Source organism: Saccopteryx bilineata, chromosome 12 (assembly GCF_036850765.1).
Source record: "Saccopteryx bilineata isolate mSacBil1 chromosome 12, mSacBil1_pri_phased_curated, whole genome shotgun sequence".
NCBI lineage: Eukaryota > Metazoa > Chordata > Mammalia > Chiroptera > Emballonuridae > Saccopteryx > Saccopteryx bilineata.
The window spans coordinates 53,385,038-53,399,470 of record NC_089501.1 but is presented as its reverse complement, the minus strand read 5'-3'; the positions used below and the strand labels follow the sequence as shown (position 1 = coordinate 53,399,470).

At 54.7% G+C, this 14,433-nt stretch overlaps 1 protein-coding gene across 4 annotated transcripts in view; it reads left to right on the top strand.

Annotated features, from left to right (window-relative positions):
* The first annotated feature begins 697 nt into the window (after positions 1 to 697).
* The window catches only part of AGPAT4 (1-acylglycerol-3-phosphate O-acyltransferase 4), a 117,991-nt gene continuing 104,255 nt past the window's right edge, over positions 698 to 14,433 (top strand). The window contains exon 1 of one of the 4 annotated variants that reach the window (XM_066247948.1): positions 698 to 866. The gene's annotated coding sequence lies outside the window, so the exon portion shown is untranslated. Of the gene's footprint in view, positions 867 to 1,303; positions 1,555 to 9,932; positions 10,002 to 14,433 lie in introns of those variants that run through there. The other 3 variants (XM_066247945.1, XM_066247946.1, XM_066247947.1) reach the window with 3 other exon arrangements.

Here is a 14,433-nt window from a genome sequence, read left to right as displayed (position 1 = left end):
CCCCAGTTGTAATCCACATAGCACACATTCATGCAACTTGTAGATTTCAAAGTAAATTTTCATCCAAAGTTCAAATATGAGCAACAATCAGTCTAACTCTATGGAAAGGTTCTTTGGAAAACCTTCCACAATACTAGGAACGAATGGGCTTTAAAACATAAGTTGAAAACTCTGTAGAATAAGGACTTTTAAAGTTGTATTGAGTGCAAGAAAGTTCTATGAACATCTTTCCTAAGCATTTCTGTACAGTCACATTTACACGGTAATAAAATTAACCACCACGACCAGAGGGTCTTCCATGTGGACCCCTGTCTATGCCTTAGATGTCCTTGGTCCTCATCCCCAAACCCTGTTGCGTGAATTATAAATGCTTCCACCAGCCCCTATCATAACCAAGATGAGCTCTTTCTAGCCTCTCTGTTCTCAGGGCACACTGATTTTTTTTTTTTTTTTTTTTAAAGCACTTTCGCAGCTCTTATTAATTCTATTGATACAAATATGTTCTAGTTGTTTGTGAACATCTCCTTTTCCCTGTAGGTTGAAAACATCAAAGGACAGAGGTGACCACAGAGGACCCATGTGCCGCTGGTTGCAACAGTGAACGTCTGAGGGGGCATGCATCTCGACAATCTGGAGCGGACCCTCTCCAATGCCCTGCGTAGCAGTGACGCGCCCGCGTGTGTGTGCCAGGGAATCAACCCTGGCGGCTGCCCGGCCGGCCGGCGGAAAGCTCATGGCCCTTCACGCCGCCCTTGCCCAGTTGTGACCGTCTCGGGTTTCTGGAGTTTTCAGGAGCGTTTTGCTGAGAGGCGCCTCGCTGTTCATCGGAGTGGAGTGCAACCTCCCTCCAGCGCGGCGCGCGAGAGGTGAGGGGGCATTTTAACGCGCGGGTGTTGGAGCAGGGCGGATTGATCGCGTCCCCGCCGCGTTGGCAGGAGGCCGTGTGGGACCCGTTCCAGGCTGGCGCCTGTTGGGGAGGCTGAGCCTGGAGGAGCCATCTGGGCCCGGGATGCAACAGGATTGGGGAGACGGCCGGCCGGCTGGCAGAGCAAGGCCACCTAGCGGGCTTTGTCTCCGGTTCTGGCAGGTTCTCCGGGCCAGACCTTCCCGATGCGGAGCCGACCTGGGCCCGCGCGCGCGCGCGCACTAATGGGAAGGGGCCGGAGTGACTCACGTTTCACCAGCTCTTCCCTCCCCGTAACCGCTAAATTGTAGCTTTAAAAGGAAGTGACATGGGGTGGGGAGAGACGTCAGCTGAGGACCACTTTTTTTTTCCCCCACGAAGGGTCCACCCCATGGGTGGAGTCTCGCCTTTTCTTTCCAGGGTTGGCTGACTTACAGCTCCCATAAACTAGTGGCAATTCCTGCACCCCAGCCTGCTCCCTCCCAGTTTTGGTTTCTAAGTGCATGTGTCCGGGGCTGCCAGGAAGGAGGTATGTGCCGCTCGTGTGCCGTTTCCAGGCGCCTTCACCTCTGGGCGTGGTGGATTGCTCTCCCTCTCTCTGTCCCGGTCATTCCCTCCGGGGCTGGATTTCCCGAAACCCTCTGGAAGGGGTAGGTACGGAGGGAGGAAGAGTGCAGGCGGAGGAGGAGGAGGAGGAGGAAGTGAGGCGACAGTGGGGACGTGGAGGGCAGCCGCGGAAGGCAGAGGGGGCTCCGCTGCGACCAGACGGACCTTTCTTTTGTGCTGGGCTGGGTGAGCCTTCGGTGGCCGCGCTCTCGGGCTTGATGCTGTCCGCCCTGCGCCCGCGGACCCCCGGGGCTTACGGCTTTTATTATTATTATTATTATTCCCTGCAATAGATGAAGCTGGGAGGAGGTTCCGATCGGTTCTCTTTTGTGCCATGCAACACGTTCTTCCCTCGCTGGCGTTTCTATGGCAACCACCAAAATACTACACCTAATGCAGCCCCAACATCAATGGATGGATCTGCATTTCGTTTCGGAGCTGGGGGCCGGCCTAGGGTGCCCGGTTGCCCAGGCCGCGGCTGGCTGGCTGGCTGCAGCCCCGCGTGGCTTTGTGCTGTACCCCTCCTCACTGGCGTTTTGGTTTTTCCCTATCACAGGAGGGCTGGGGGGAGGGGAGTTGTCAAGGAAACGGGGCATTTGTAATTACCTCTCAATGTGCTTAATCGTCGGCCTAACGAATCTCTACATCACCTCTAGGAATTATGGAAGGAATGGTTTGGTGTGTATGTCAGTCCCCAGTTTCTGGTCTTTTGTAGAAAAACCTAAATGGGTCTCCAGACTGTGATGTTTATTTACGCTGAAATCCGACCACGGGGAAGGAGGGGGCGGGGAGGAGCGCTCACTTCTTTATAGGAGGTGAGACCCTTGCAGAAAGTTTGAGAAGGTGTTCTGAGAATCTGCTCTGAGCGATGGGGTGTTGTCTGCTCAAGTCGGCCTCAAAGGCTAGATGCTGAGAGGAGGGGTCTTTGACTCAGCACGAAATCTGAGTTCAACAAATGGGGGGGGGGGTCACCAATGGGGAACGCAGCAGGATTCTCCCGTTCGGGGCCTCTGGTAGGCCCTGCAGGCTGACCACCCTGGCTGACGTCAGAGGGTGTGCAGACCTCTTGTTCAGAGCCAGGAGAGGGTTAACGCACCTGTGACTGTTCATTCAGAATCCTCAGCGAGAAAGAAAGTATTACGAGGTAAGGGACAAAGTGCTGGGTCTGTGTAGGTGTGGAGGTGTGTGTAGAGCCGTGTGCAGAGCCGTGTGTGAGAGTTTGTGTGCGAGTATGTATGCGGGCACGTGGGCGTGGACAACGGGCAAATGGAGAGTCCTAAGTTGAAATGACTGAATCTCGTTAATTACCCTCAATGGGGAGAAAACGAATTGATTGGCTGGGAAAACATCAAGCACGAGAGACAAGGGTCATGTCTAGTAATGAGCAAAGTTAAATATGATCAGCATCAGAGTACACGCGTTAGAAAGACATTGTCCAAACAGGCCTATTAACAGGTAGGAGTCAAACTAACCTCTGTATCCAGTTCATCCTAGGAAATGGCCCTTAAAAGAATGGCGTCCATTTTCAAGCATTTCCAATTTTCCCAGTTAGCCTTTATAGGACGTATCAGTACCAATCCCATCCTTGATTCTTTAAATTATGTAGAATTCTGGATATAGGCGTGTGCCTGTCACGTACCCTCACAGCGCCTTCCGGCTACTAAAGCCAAAATCCTTCGAAACCTCACAGTCACCCCACCATGTGGAGGCAAGAGACGGGGTGGTCTTCACGGAGGTGTTTGCCAAGATCCCTTATCTAAACCTGCTGCTGCGGATGACTCTTAAGCCTTACTAGCGTGCAGAGGCCTTAAGTATTTCAGATACAAAAGCTATCCGAAAATGGGGACTCATTAGGACAGCATAAAACCGACTAGAACTAAGGGGGGGAGGATGAGAGAACGGTTTAAAGGGCATAAAACACAGAAGAGCCATGAAAAAAGATGATGCTCGTTTTGAAAAGTGCACGGTGGTACCGACTAGTTGGATGGTAGTTTTTTGATGTTTGCAGAGAGTCGTACGAGACAGGGATGCTAGTCACTGGTCTTCAAAGATAGAGATGTGCCGCGTGACCCGTCAAAGCGGGTAGACAGCGTTTAAGTTGCAGCCTGTGATGTGGGCACTCGTGGGTCTCCGACCCGGAACTGCACCACGGAGGCTCCTCCCGGGATGGCACTCTCGGGAAAAGCAGCAAGAATCATTTGGAAGCATAGCCAAAAATAAAAATAAAATGCGGTCCTATAACTGGACCCCAAGTAGAGGTTAAACACATCGTTAGCAGCCTCGACCGGGGGAAGGTCAATGAAGCTACAGCTGCAAAGCCAAGTTCTGGGTCCTCCTATGGAAGTCTGAACAGAGGTGATGCCACAAGAATCACTTCTGCAGCTGGAGCCGGTCACCCTTGTACCGGGATCCCGCTGTCCACAGGCTCTGAACGGGGCGCTGTGATGCGGTCACCCTTGTACCGGGATCCCGCTGTCCACAGGCTCTGAACGGGGCGCTGTGACGCGGTCACCCTTGTACCGGGATCCCGCTGTCCACAGGCTCTGAACGGGGCGCTGTGACGCGGTCACCCTTGTACCGGGATCCCGCTGTCCACAGGCTCTGAACGGGGCGCTGTGACGCGGTCACCCTTGTACCGGGATCCCGCTGTCCACAGGCTCTGAACGGGGCGCTGTGACGCGGTCACCCTTGTACCGGGATCCCGCTGTCCACAGGCTCTGAACGGGGCGCTGTGACGCGGTCACCCTTGTACCGGGATCCCGCTGTCCACAGGCTCTGAACGGGGCGCTGTGACGCGGTCACCCTTGTACCGGGATCCCGCTGTCCACAGGCTCTGAACGGGGCGCTGTGACGCGGTCACCCTTGTACCGGGATCCCGCTGTCCACAGGCTCTGAACGGGGCGCTGTGACGCGGTCACCCTTGTACCGGGATCCCGCTGTCCACAGGCTCTGAACGGGGCGCTGTGACGCGGTCACCCTTGTACCGGGATCCCGCTGTCCACAGGCTCTGAACTGGGCGCTGTGACGTCTGTGAAGGAGGCGGACGTTGTGGTCTGTGCCCTGCAGTTTCAATCCACCAGCCAGGGCGGACGACCCGTGTAAGTGAGCACAGAGCTGGAGAGAGGGGGCCGGGCGGGAGGGAGACAGGAACACGGGATGCAGTGAGTCCGAGAAGGCTGTGACGAGGGTGATGATGGTGAAGGTTTGAAGGAAAGGAGAGACAATTCAAGAGGAAGGAGGCATAGGTGTCCCAGGTGACAGGGACAGGTGCTAAGAGATGGGTCATGGTTCAAGGTTCTTGTCCCAAGCAGGGGGAAGTCTGTCTTGAGTGTGCAAGTGGGGCAGCTGGACTGTCTGCTGGTGGAAGGAGCTAGTAGATGGAGACTCAGGGACCGAATTCTGTTTTGATCAGAACAAGAACGCAAGGCTGTATGAGGAGCAGGAGGCACACTGTTTCCTAATCCGGTGTCCTTGAGCGGAAGCTCAAAAAGGAAAGGCTGTACTTAGGCCCTGACTGGTTGGCTCAGTGGTAGAGCGTCGGCCTGGCATACAGGAGTCCTGGGTTCGATTCCCGGCCAGGGCACACAGGAGAAGTGCCCATCTGCTTCTCCACCCCTCCCCCTCTCCTTCCTCTCTGTCTCTCTCTTCCCTTCCTACAGCCAGGGCTCCATTGGAGCAAAGTTCACCCGGGTGCTGGGGATGGCTCCATGGCCTCCGCCTCAAGCGCTAGAATGGCTCTGGTTGCAACAGAGCAACGTCCCAGATGGGCAGAGCATCGCCCCCTGGTGGGCATGCCGGGTGGATCCCGGTCGGGCACATGCGGGAGTCTGTCTGACTACCTCCCCGTTTCCAACTTCAGAAAAATACAAAAAAAAAAAAAAAAAAGTAAAGGCTGTACTTAAATCAGACTTTACACAAGTCAGAAACGTGGGAGAGGAAACCCCACCTCAGATGAGCTTTTGGCAAATTTACTGCATTTTGTACAGTCTGCTGTGTCCTGAAGGGAGGGTCTGATGGGTAGGGGACGATGCTGTGCTCACAGTTCTGGATTGTTTTGACACCTAAATATCTAGAAAAACCTATGCAGTCAAGCCTCGCTCAATAATGCTGACCACCCCCCAGAGCCTGGGCTACTCGAAGTCAATGGTCGTAGCCCCGGACGGGGTCAGTTTGGATGGAAAGCAGGTTATGGAACTCTGACATCTGGCTTCATGTATGGATCAGGGGGATCACTGCTAAAGCCGTGGGAAAGAGGAAGTCTGAATCCTGCTCTTCTAACAATATTTACGGGGCATTTATGATTTGCCAAGGGCTATGGACACCCTGTGAACAGAAGCAAACACAGTATAACCGGCAGCTGTTTTCAACTCCCCGAAGGATTTCCAGGGCGGTGCTGTGACTGGCTGGTCTCCATTTTCTTTCAGTGACTATGAGTAAGAGAAAATGTCTTCAAATAAGAACGAGTTTAGATGAACATTCTCATGGAGCGATCTATCTAACCTGCCTTCCTCTGTTTTTCAAGACACACTCTTGCTTCCTAAAGAGTTTTCTACCTGCTTTCGTTTCTGTCTTCACTTTGTTCGTGCAGCCTGGGTTGCTCCGCCTCCTCTAACCCTTCGCCCTCCCTTTCCGTCCCCACTGACTCGCGCAGACATACATACATGCAGACATACTACACTCATCTTCCGCTCACCCATCCACGTACTCATTCGCTCAACAAGTGATGTCGAGTATCATGCGTCAGGCACTACAGATTATGGATATAGAAATAAATGGAAAAAAGATTATTTCTCCCCTACAGAACCTCAGGCACTAGCAGGAGACAGGTATAGAAACAGCCGCTGAAACCAGGGGATATTATTTTTGACAGAGGCATTTTTTTTTACTAATGTCCCTGGATGGGTCTCTGACTGCTGAACAGTTTTGGCACATGGGTCGTGCTGGGCAGAGAGGGAGAGAGTGCTTAGCAGTGGCCTGTTGTCCAGCTTGTCATTTTCTGGTGTCTTCCACGTTGGTTGAGCTTATGGCCGGTGTCTGTTTTCATTTGTTGATGATCTACGGGAGGAAGCGGGATTTCTGACCCTGGAGATATACAGAGATAGAGCCCAGCAGGTGTCTACATTCGTTTGTGCAGAGTTTAGGCTGAGCTGGACACTCTCCCCTAGGCTGAGCTTGTTGACTTCTGTGGGACCGGAGTCCCTTCCTGATGGATTCACAGTACTGCATATCTGAAAGGAGAAGTCCCACCTGCATCAAAATGCCACACTCATTGGCTTCCACAGTGTCCTCTCACCATTTACACCTACATTTCTCATAACACGTTCAGGTCTGTATCTCATTCTGACAAAATCAAGTTGCCTTCAACACTCAAAATAAAAACATTATAACCTTGTCGCCATACTTCCTGCTCTGTTTCCTGATGTCGTGAAGCCCCCGTTGGTAGAGTTGTTTTGTTCCACTTAAGGTCTACCTTCGTGATGGAAATTATGTGGGCAACATAGCTGGGTTCACCTGGAACACCGCCCTCCTCTGGCCTGCTGGCCTGTCCCTCCGAGAAAACTTCGGACAACTTCCTTCTTTGTTATTTTGATCTCAGATGAGATCAGCTTCTCCCTCAGGCGTGCCCTTCCCCATACTCTGGTAAACACAGATCTCTCCGCTCCGAACCGGAGTCGTACCTGAGAGCTATTCCGTGGTCGTTTCTGTGTAGGACCCTACAAAAGAAGAGGCTCTTTTTGAACTTCCTGGTAGTTTGAAGCTGAACACTAAAATTCCTGCAGAAGCCAGCAGAGACTATGAGATGACCAGCCAAGCTGTCGGACATATGAGAATGAGAGCGACCCACCTTCACTGAGGGCTTCCTGTGTGTCAGCCTAGCACGTAGACTTTGCATTTATTAATTCATTTCATCCTCATGACAGCAAACTGCGCACATAAAAAGCTACCATCACTTTCCATTTCACAGATAAAGAAACTAAAGATAAGGGAAAGTCACTCAGTATTATAATCAGTAGCAGGGCTGAGATCTGAAACCAGACTGTTGGCTTCCAGAGCCCCAGCTCTGAGCCACTGTGCCCTCCCATCTCGATGGTGTCATCCTCACCCATCTGTCCCCAGGGCCCGCCAGGGCCCCGGACAGAGCAGACATGCAGTGCATACTTCTGGAATAATGACCAGCTATCTACCACGTAGATCTTGCCCTTGCTGGCTCTCACCCAGTTTGAGCACTGGAAAACCGTCGTTTAGAACCTGGGGAAGAACGAGGAGTCATGCTTTTAAGACAAGCTGCTCTGGCCTGGAGGGGCGTTGCTGTCCTGCTGTGGTTTAGACACCAGGGGATACCTCGGGGAAGGGAAGGGCCCCGGGGTGAAGGTGTGACTCACAGTGCCGCAGTGATGCATCCCATTACCTGTGAACTCTCCCCCCACCAGCGTTTGGACTTTGTGGAGGAGCTGCTCCTCAGGGTGCCTGTGGAGGCGCTCTCGGGGTCCCCAAAGCTGTGGGCGAGGAGTCGGAGACTTTCTTTTCTGTTGTTGACTGTCAACCCATCCATCGCCCAGTGTGAAGGCAGAGTAACACACATGTCCGCAGAGCCAGGCAGTGCTGCGCTTAGACCAACTCTGAGACAAGAATGGGAGGGATGAAGGGGCCCAGGAGGGGAAGGGGGTCTTTCCCCTCCTCACCGGCTCCCTCTGAGCTGTCGCCTCTCTGCGGGCAGAGGTGGCCCAGGCTGATGACATTTTAAAGAGTGTGCCCTTCCCAAGTGCTCCCGCCTGGTCTGCTGCCCTCTCCACAGGAGACCAGTGCTGTCACCCCCAACCTGGCTCCTTCCTCCTCTCCCCTCTCCTGCCCTGGGGAAGGAAGGCTGAAAGGACAGGGGCTCCCTCTCCCAGATGTCTGTCACCCTCTGTGCCTGTCCCCCGAATATCTGGCCCCAGTTCTCCTGAAGTCTTCCTCCACCTCACTCATACTTCATAAAATTGTCACTCTGTCTTGATGCTATCACATTAGAGGACCAGCCTCTCTCTATAGTTGATGCCAGCCTCTCTCTATAGTTGACGCTATCACATTAGAGGACCAGCCTCTCTCTATAGTTGATGCCAATCTCTCTCTATAGTTGACGCTATCACATTAGAGGACCAGCCTCTCTCTATAGTTGATGCCAATCTCTCTCTATCGTTGGTGCTATTACATTAGAGGACCAGCCTCTCTCTATAGTTGATACCAGTCTCTCTCTATCGTTGGTGCTATTACATTAGAGGACCAGCCTCTCTCTAGAGTTGGTGCCAGTCTCTCTCTATCGTTGGTGCTATCACATTAGAGGACCAGCCTCTCTCTATAGTTGATGCCAATCTCTCTCTATAGTTGACGCTATCACATTAGAGGACCAGCCTCTCTCTATAGTTGATGCCAATCTCTCTCTGTCGTTGATGCTATTACATTAGAGGACCAGTCTCTCTCAATAGCTCCATCCCCGTGACTGCCCTGGGTGCTCATGGAGGGCAGGGGCCTCCTCAGGGTGCTGTTTCTGGCACAGAGCAGAGCCCCTGCATTGGGCACAAGGCGGCACCGTCAGAATTTCCTCATCTGATGGCCTCCCAGCCAGATCATCCCAGGTTGACAGGGCAAAATCTTTAGGGCATATTCTCAATCTTGGTTCTGTTGACATTTGGGGCCACATTGTTCTTTGTTGTGGGGGCTGTCCTGTGTATGTAGGACATCTGGCCACATCCCTGGGCTCCACCCTCTTGAAGCCAGGAGTATTCCTCCCACCCCAGCTGTGACAGCCTGCAATGTTCCAGGCACGGCCACATGTCCCCTGGAGAGGCAGACCCCTGCTGCTGAGGACCTCTGGTTCAGGAATTCCATCCGGCTCCCAGAAATCCAGCCAGTTCTCTCCCCGATCCGATCCGACCCGATCTGATCTGAGCCAACCCGTCATGCAGGACTGACTTGAACACCAGGCTTACAGAGACCAGTCCGAACCAAAGGGGCAGTCCATTCGTTTAAATTAATACAGAGACGGGAACGGAAGAGCTGTGTATGCAGAGAGTAAGACATGTCACCCAAAGTATTCAGATCCTTGGTGCTAAACCTGCCGGCAGAGCCTGCCTGGAGAGTCACCTTGTCACTCGAGGTTTCTTGGGAGCTGGGGCGGGGCTGGGCGGTCCCACCGCACCCTGCCCACCCGCCAGAGCTCTGTTTACAGAGTCCCGGCCTGTCCTGAGCTCACAGGGGCCAGCCCCTGCCTCCTGTGCAGGGATTAACACGCCGAAAGGAAGAGGGAGAGAGACCCGCATACCTGGCTGGCATGCCTCTGCTGGGACTTGCTCATTCAGTCTGTTTCCCCCGTGAACTATGCGCTCCACCCGTCTCACTAGTTATTCATTTGCCTCCTAGCACCCACCCTCCCTCTCTGTCTCCAGCAGTTCTCACTTGGGCGAGAGGGTCAGTTTCCTGGCTGGTCCTGGGACCTCCACCACCAGCCCAGGTAAGGCCCAGCGCCCGGCCGGTGTTCGGTGTCTCCCTGGCTGGGTCTGCTTGTCTGCCCGCCTCCTCGCTGCCAGGATCAGCATGTGGGCGTGAGCGTGGGAGGTCTGTTACTCCAGCCCCCCCCAGTTCTAGAATCTTCTTACAGCGAATCTTCCAAGCCTTGTGCCAGCCTGCGGTTGGCCACCCATGGGGGTGGGGAGTGCAGAGACGAGCCAGGCAGGACTGCCCAGAGGACGAGCCAGCCCGGAATCGGAACCGAGCATTTTCACAGAGTTTGGGGAGGAGGAGGGTGCGCCCTCTGTGGGAACCCCGGAAAGGGCCCCGCTGACCGCCCGGCGCGGTCTGGGGCCGCAGACATGCTTTCTAGAGAGAGAGCAGCCCTGAGTGAGGTCTGGGAGCAGGAGGGCGCTGCGACAGGGCTCCGCTCACCGGAGGGCGGGTGCTTCTCAGGTGGCAGGAGCAGGAGAACGTGGCCCAGTGGGGAAGGGGTGCAGGCAGCCCCCAGTCGGACTGGCACCAGCGTGGTGGAGGGGCCGGGCAGGCCTGGGGGCATGGTGGGTGCCAGGGGGGGCATGCAGGGAGGAACCTGGCTGACCGTTCGGAGAACTGCAGGAGGTGGATCCGCGGACTTGGGTAACTAGTCAGACAGAGGGCCTCTCTGACCCCCTGGGACACTCAAGACAGGAAATAAACCTCTTTTCTATGACGTTCTTCCCCAAGGCTTTGTAGTGTCGCCATCTGTGCACTTTAATACTAACCAGCACTTTGTGTTTGGCACCTCACCCTGTGTGGGGAGCTTGGCATGGCAGACCTGACTTCGTCTTGACTCCAGCCCAGTCGGTAATAAGGCACCCTCTCCCCTCTGGCTGGACACTGAGGCCCTGGTTAGCTCGGCAGGAATACCTGCCCGCAGAGCACGGACCATGACTCCGGGTCTGGGAAGAATTACAAAAGCACCGCCTGTTCTGGTGTGAGAGAGACATTCTTTCCCAGTTTCCCTGGGTCTTCCTAGAGTCTAGGGGTCGGGAACCTTTCTGGCTGAGAGAGCCATGAACGCCACATATTTTAAAATGTAATTCCATGAGAGCCATACAACGACCTGTGTACATATGCATTATCCAATAAAAATTTGGTGTTGTCCCGGAGGACAGTTGTGATTGGCTCCAGCCACCCGCAACCGTGAACATGAGTGGTAGGTAATGAATGGATTGTAATGCATGAGAATATTTTATATTTTTAACGTTATTATTATTTTATTAAAGATTTGTCTGCAAGCCAGCCATCAAAAGAGTCACATCTGGCTCGCGAGCCATAGGTTCCCGACCCCTGGTCTAGAGTGAACGGACTCTCCGTGACTTCCAGATGTGCAAAAATTCACCCCCCTAATCATGTGGAAATGTAAGAGGTTACTTCAGACCACACGCTCTTGTGAAAATCTGGTGGTGTCACGAAAATCCGTTTCTAAGGGATGATAGGGTTAAAATTTAAGTAGGAAAAACAGGGAGAGAGGACCACAGAGCTATTTTAAACATGCCTGATTGCTTTAATTATTCATATTGGTTTCAGTTTTAGCCCAGTGAGGACCTCCTCCCCCACCTTCCGCACGCCTGCCTCAGACGAGGGCACTGTGATTTGTCTGTAAGACAGTCTGGTCTGCAGCAGCTCCCCCAGCCGGCCGGCCCTCCCCCAAGAAGAGGCGCCCTTCTGGGGGGAGTGCTTTGTTTGCAAGGTTGGGGTCCGGCTGTGTCCTGGGGGTGCCCTTTCCTCATAACGGCCGGCTGCACCACGTGACACGGCCCTGCCTGCCTCCCGGGCAGGGGGGGGATTAGCAGCCTGGCAGTTAAGGTGTGTGTCCCTGTCAAAGGCCACAGGAACACTTCATTCAGGAGGACCTGGGAGGCAGGCAGGCAGATGGCTCAGCCTCCTTCTCTGGACACTCTGTGCCCGGCCATGTAGATGGGAGCCTTTTAAGGACCGTGAGAAGCAGTCTGGCCTCAGGGAGGGGCAAGGATGGGCGGCAAAGCCTGGGTCTGGTCCCCAGCCGTGGCCACCTGCTTATTCTCCTCAGGACCTCAGGCTCCTTGGGACCAGGGGCTGTCTCTTGGTCTGGACTGCCCCTGGCACTGGGAAGTGCCCTGTAACATCCTGTGTCCTGTGTCCTGACCTGGCTGGGGAGGAGTGCAGAGGAGATGCGCACTTTACAGCATGTTCCGGGGCCATTTTGGTGGAGCAACAGTGGGTGTGAGCTGTGGGACAGACGGGTGTGAGCTGTAGGATGGACAAACGGGTGTGAACTACAGGATGGACGGGTGTGAGCTGTGAGATGGACAGGTGTGAGCCGTGGGATGGACAGATGGGTGTGAGCTGTGGGATGGACAGGTGTGAGCCACGGGATGGACAGATGGGTGTGAGCCGTGGGATGGACAGACAGGTATGAGCTGTAGGATGGACAGATGGGTGTGAGCCGTGGGATGAACAGGTGTGAGCTGCGGGATGGACAGATGGGTGTGAGCTGTGGGATGGACAGACAGGTGTGAGCTGTGGGATGGACAGATGGGTGTGAGCCGTGGGATGGACAGGTATGAGCTGCGGGATGGACAGATGGGTGTGAGCCGTGGGATGAACAGGTGTGAGCTGCGGGATGGACAGATGGGTGTGAGCTGTGGGATGAACAGGTGTGAGCTGCGGGATGGACAGATGGGTGTGAGCTGCAGGATGGACAGATGGGTGTGAGCTGTGGGATGGACAGATGGGTGTGAGCCATGGGATGGACAGGTGTGAGCTGCGGGATGGACAGATGGGTGTGAGCCGTGGGATGGACAGACAGGTGTGAGCTGTGGGATGGACGGATGGGTGTGAGCCGTGGAGTGGACAGATGGGTGTGAGTTGCGGGGTGGATAGATGGGTGTGAGCTGCAGGATGGACGGACAGGTGTGAGCTGTGGGATGGACAGACAGGTATTGGCCACAGGATGGATGGGGCCAGCTCACTCCAGCACCAGTTTTACCTAGAGGTCCAAGGGAAAAGACCTTTTGGAAAAGAACACAGGCGTGGATGGGCCACGCCGTGCACCAGATTCACGTGAGCTATAGGACGAAACAGAAGACCGTCCGTGGGGGGGGGGGGGCTTCAGCCCGTCGCTCCGGACCCTGCATGGCCGGTTCCTCTGCTGAAGGGAGTATGTCAGAAGGGACTCTGAGTGGGAAAGAAGAGTAGATTTCCCCCCTGCCCTCCCCTGCCTTCCCACTGTCTCAAAGCGGACAGTCTTGGTGGGGTGGCGTGGGGCGGGGCCAGCGCCGTCCCTGAGGGCCCATCGGCCTTGGCTGTTTTTCTTCTCTCTGTGCTTCTGTTCATCTAACTGACCCTGTTGCTGGGGTCTCTCTCTCTGGTCGCCCACCTTTTGGGGCTTCCCTCCCTTCTGTGAGAAGAGTCCCTTCTCCAGGTTAGCCCGGGCTGGGTTTGTTCTTTGTCCTGCCCTGACCTTGACACTGTCGGATGAGGAAGTGCTGAACCTCCTCTGCTTGCTGTTAACGCCTCCTGCCCTTTCGTGAGGAGTTCTCCTCCTCGCCTCAGGAAGGTTTGCTGGGCTTATCTTTCACAATCTGAACCAAACTGTTAGGCACCTGACATTTTCCAGTGCAAATCCTAGCAAGCTAGCATAAAGGTACCTGCCACTTTCAGGGTCTCCCACTCCCCAGGGGGGTTGAAGAGGACCTACCGGAACAGCCTACGTGAAGAAGAGCTTGGATAGAGCTTGTGGCTGATGGAGAGGGAGAACCAGTACCTACCTACCCCAGCAAACCACTTTTGTTCTTTACAAGAAGGTGTGGGGGGAGAGGCCCTGGCCAGTTGGCTCAGTGTTGGAGTGTCGGCCTGGCGTGCAGGGGTCCCGGGTTTGATTCCCGGCCAGGGCACACAGGAGAAGCGCCCATCTGCTTCTCCACCCCTCCCCCTCTCCTTCCTCTCTATCTCTCTCTTCCCCTCCTGCAGCCAAGGCTCCATTGGAGCAAAGTTGGCCCAGGCACTGGGGATGGCTCCATGGCCTCTGCCTCAGGTGCTAGAGTGGCTCTGGTTGCAACAGAGCAGCGCCCCAGAAGGGCAGAGCATCGCCCCCTGGTGGGCATGCCAGGTAGATCCTGGTCGGACGCATGCGGGAGTCTGACTGACTGCCTCCCCGTTTCCAGCTTCGGAAAAATGAAAAAAAAAAAAAAGAAGGTGTGGGGGGAGAAAAGTCCACACTGTGGACTCTGCCCAGGCACAAGCAAGCCGAGTTTTATGTGATGTAGTAGAGATAACAAGGAAGAAGGGTGGACTTCTCCCTCGTGTGTGTGTGCAGGATCTTCTTAAAAGAAGAAGAGGCCCTGGCCGGTTGGCTCAGCGGTAGAGCGTCGGCCTAGCGTGCGGAGGACCCGGGTTCGATTCCCGGCCAG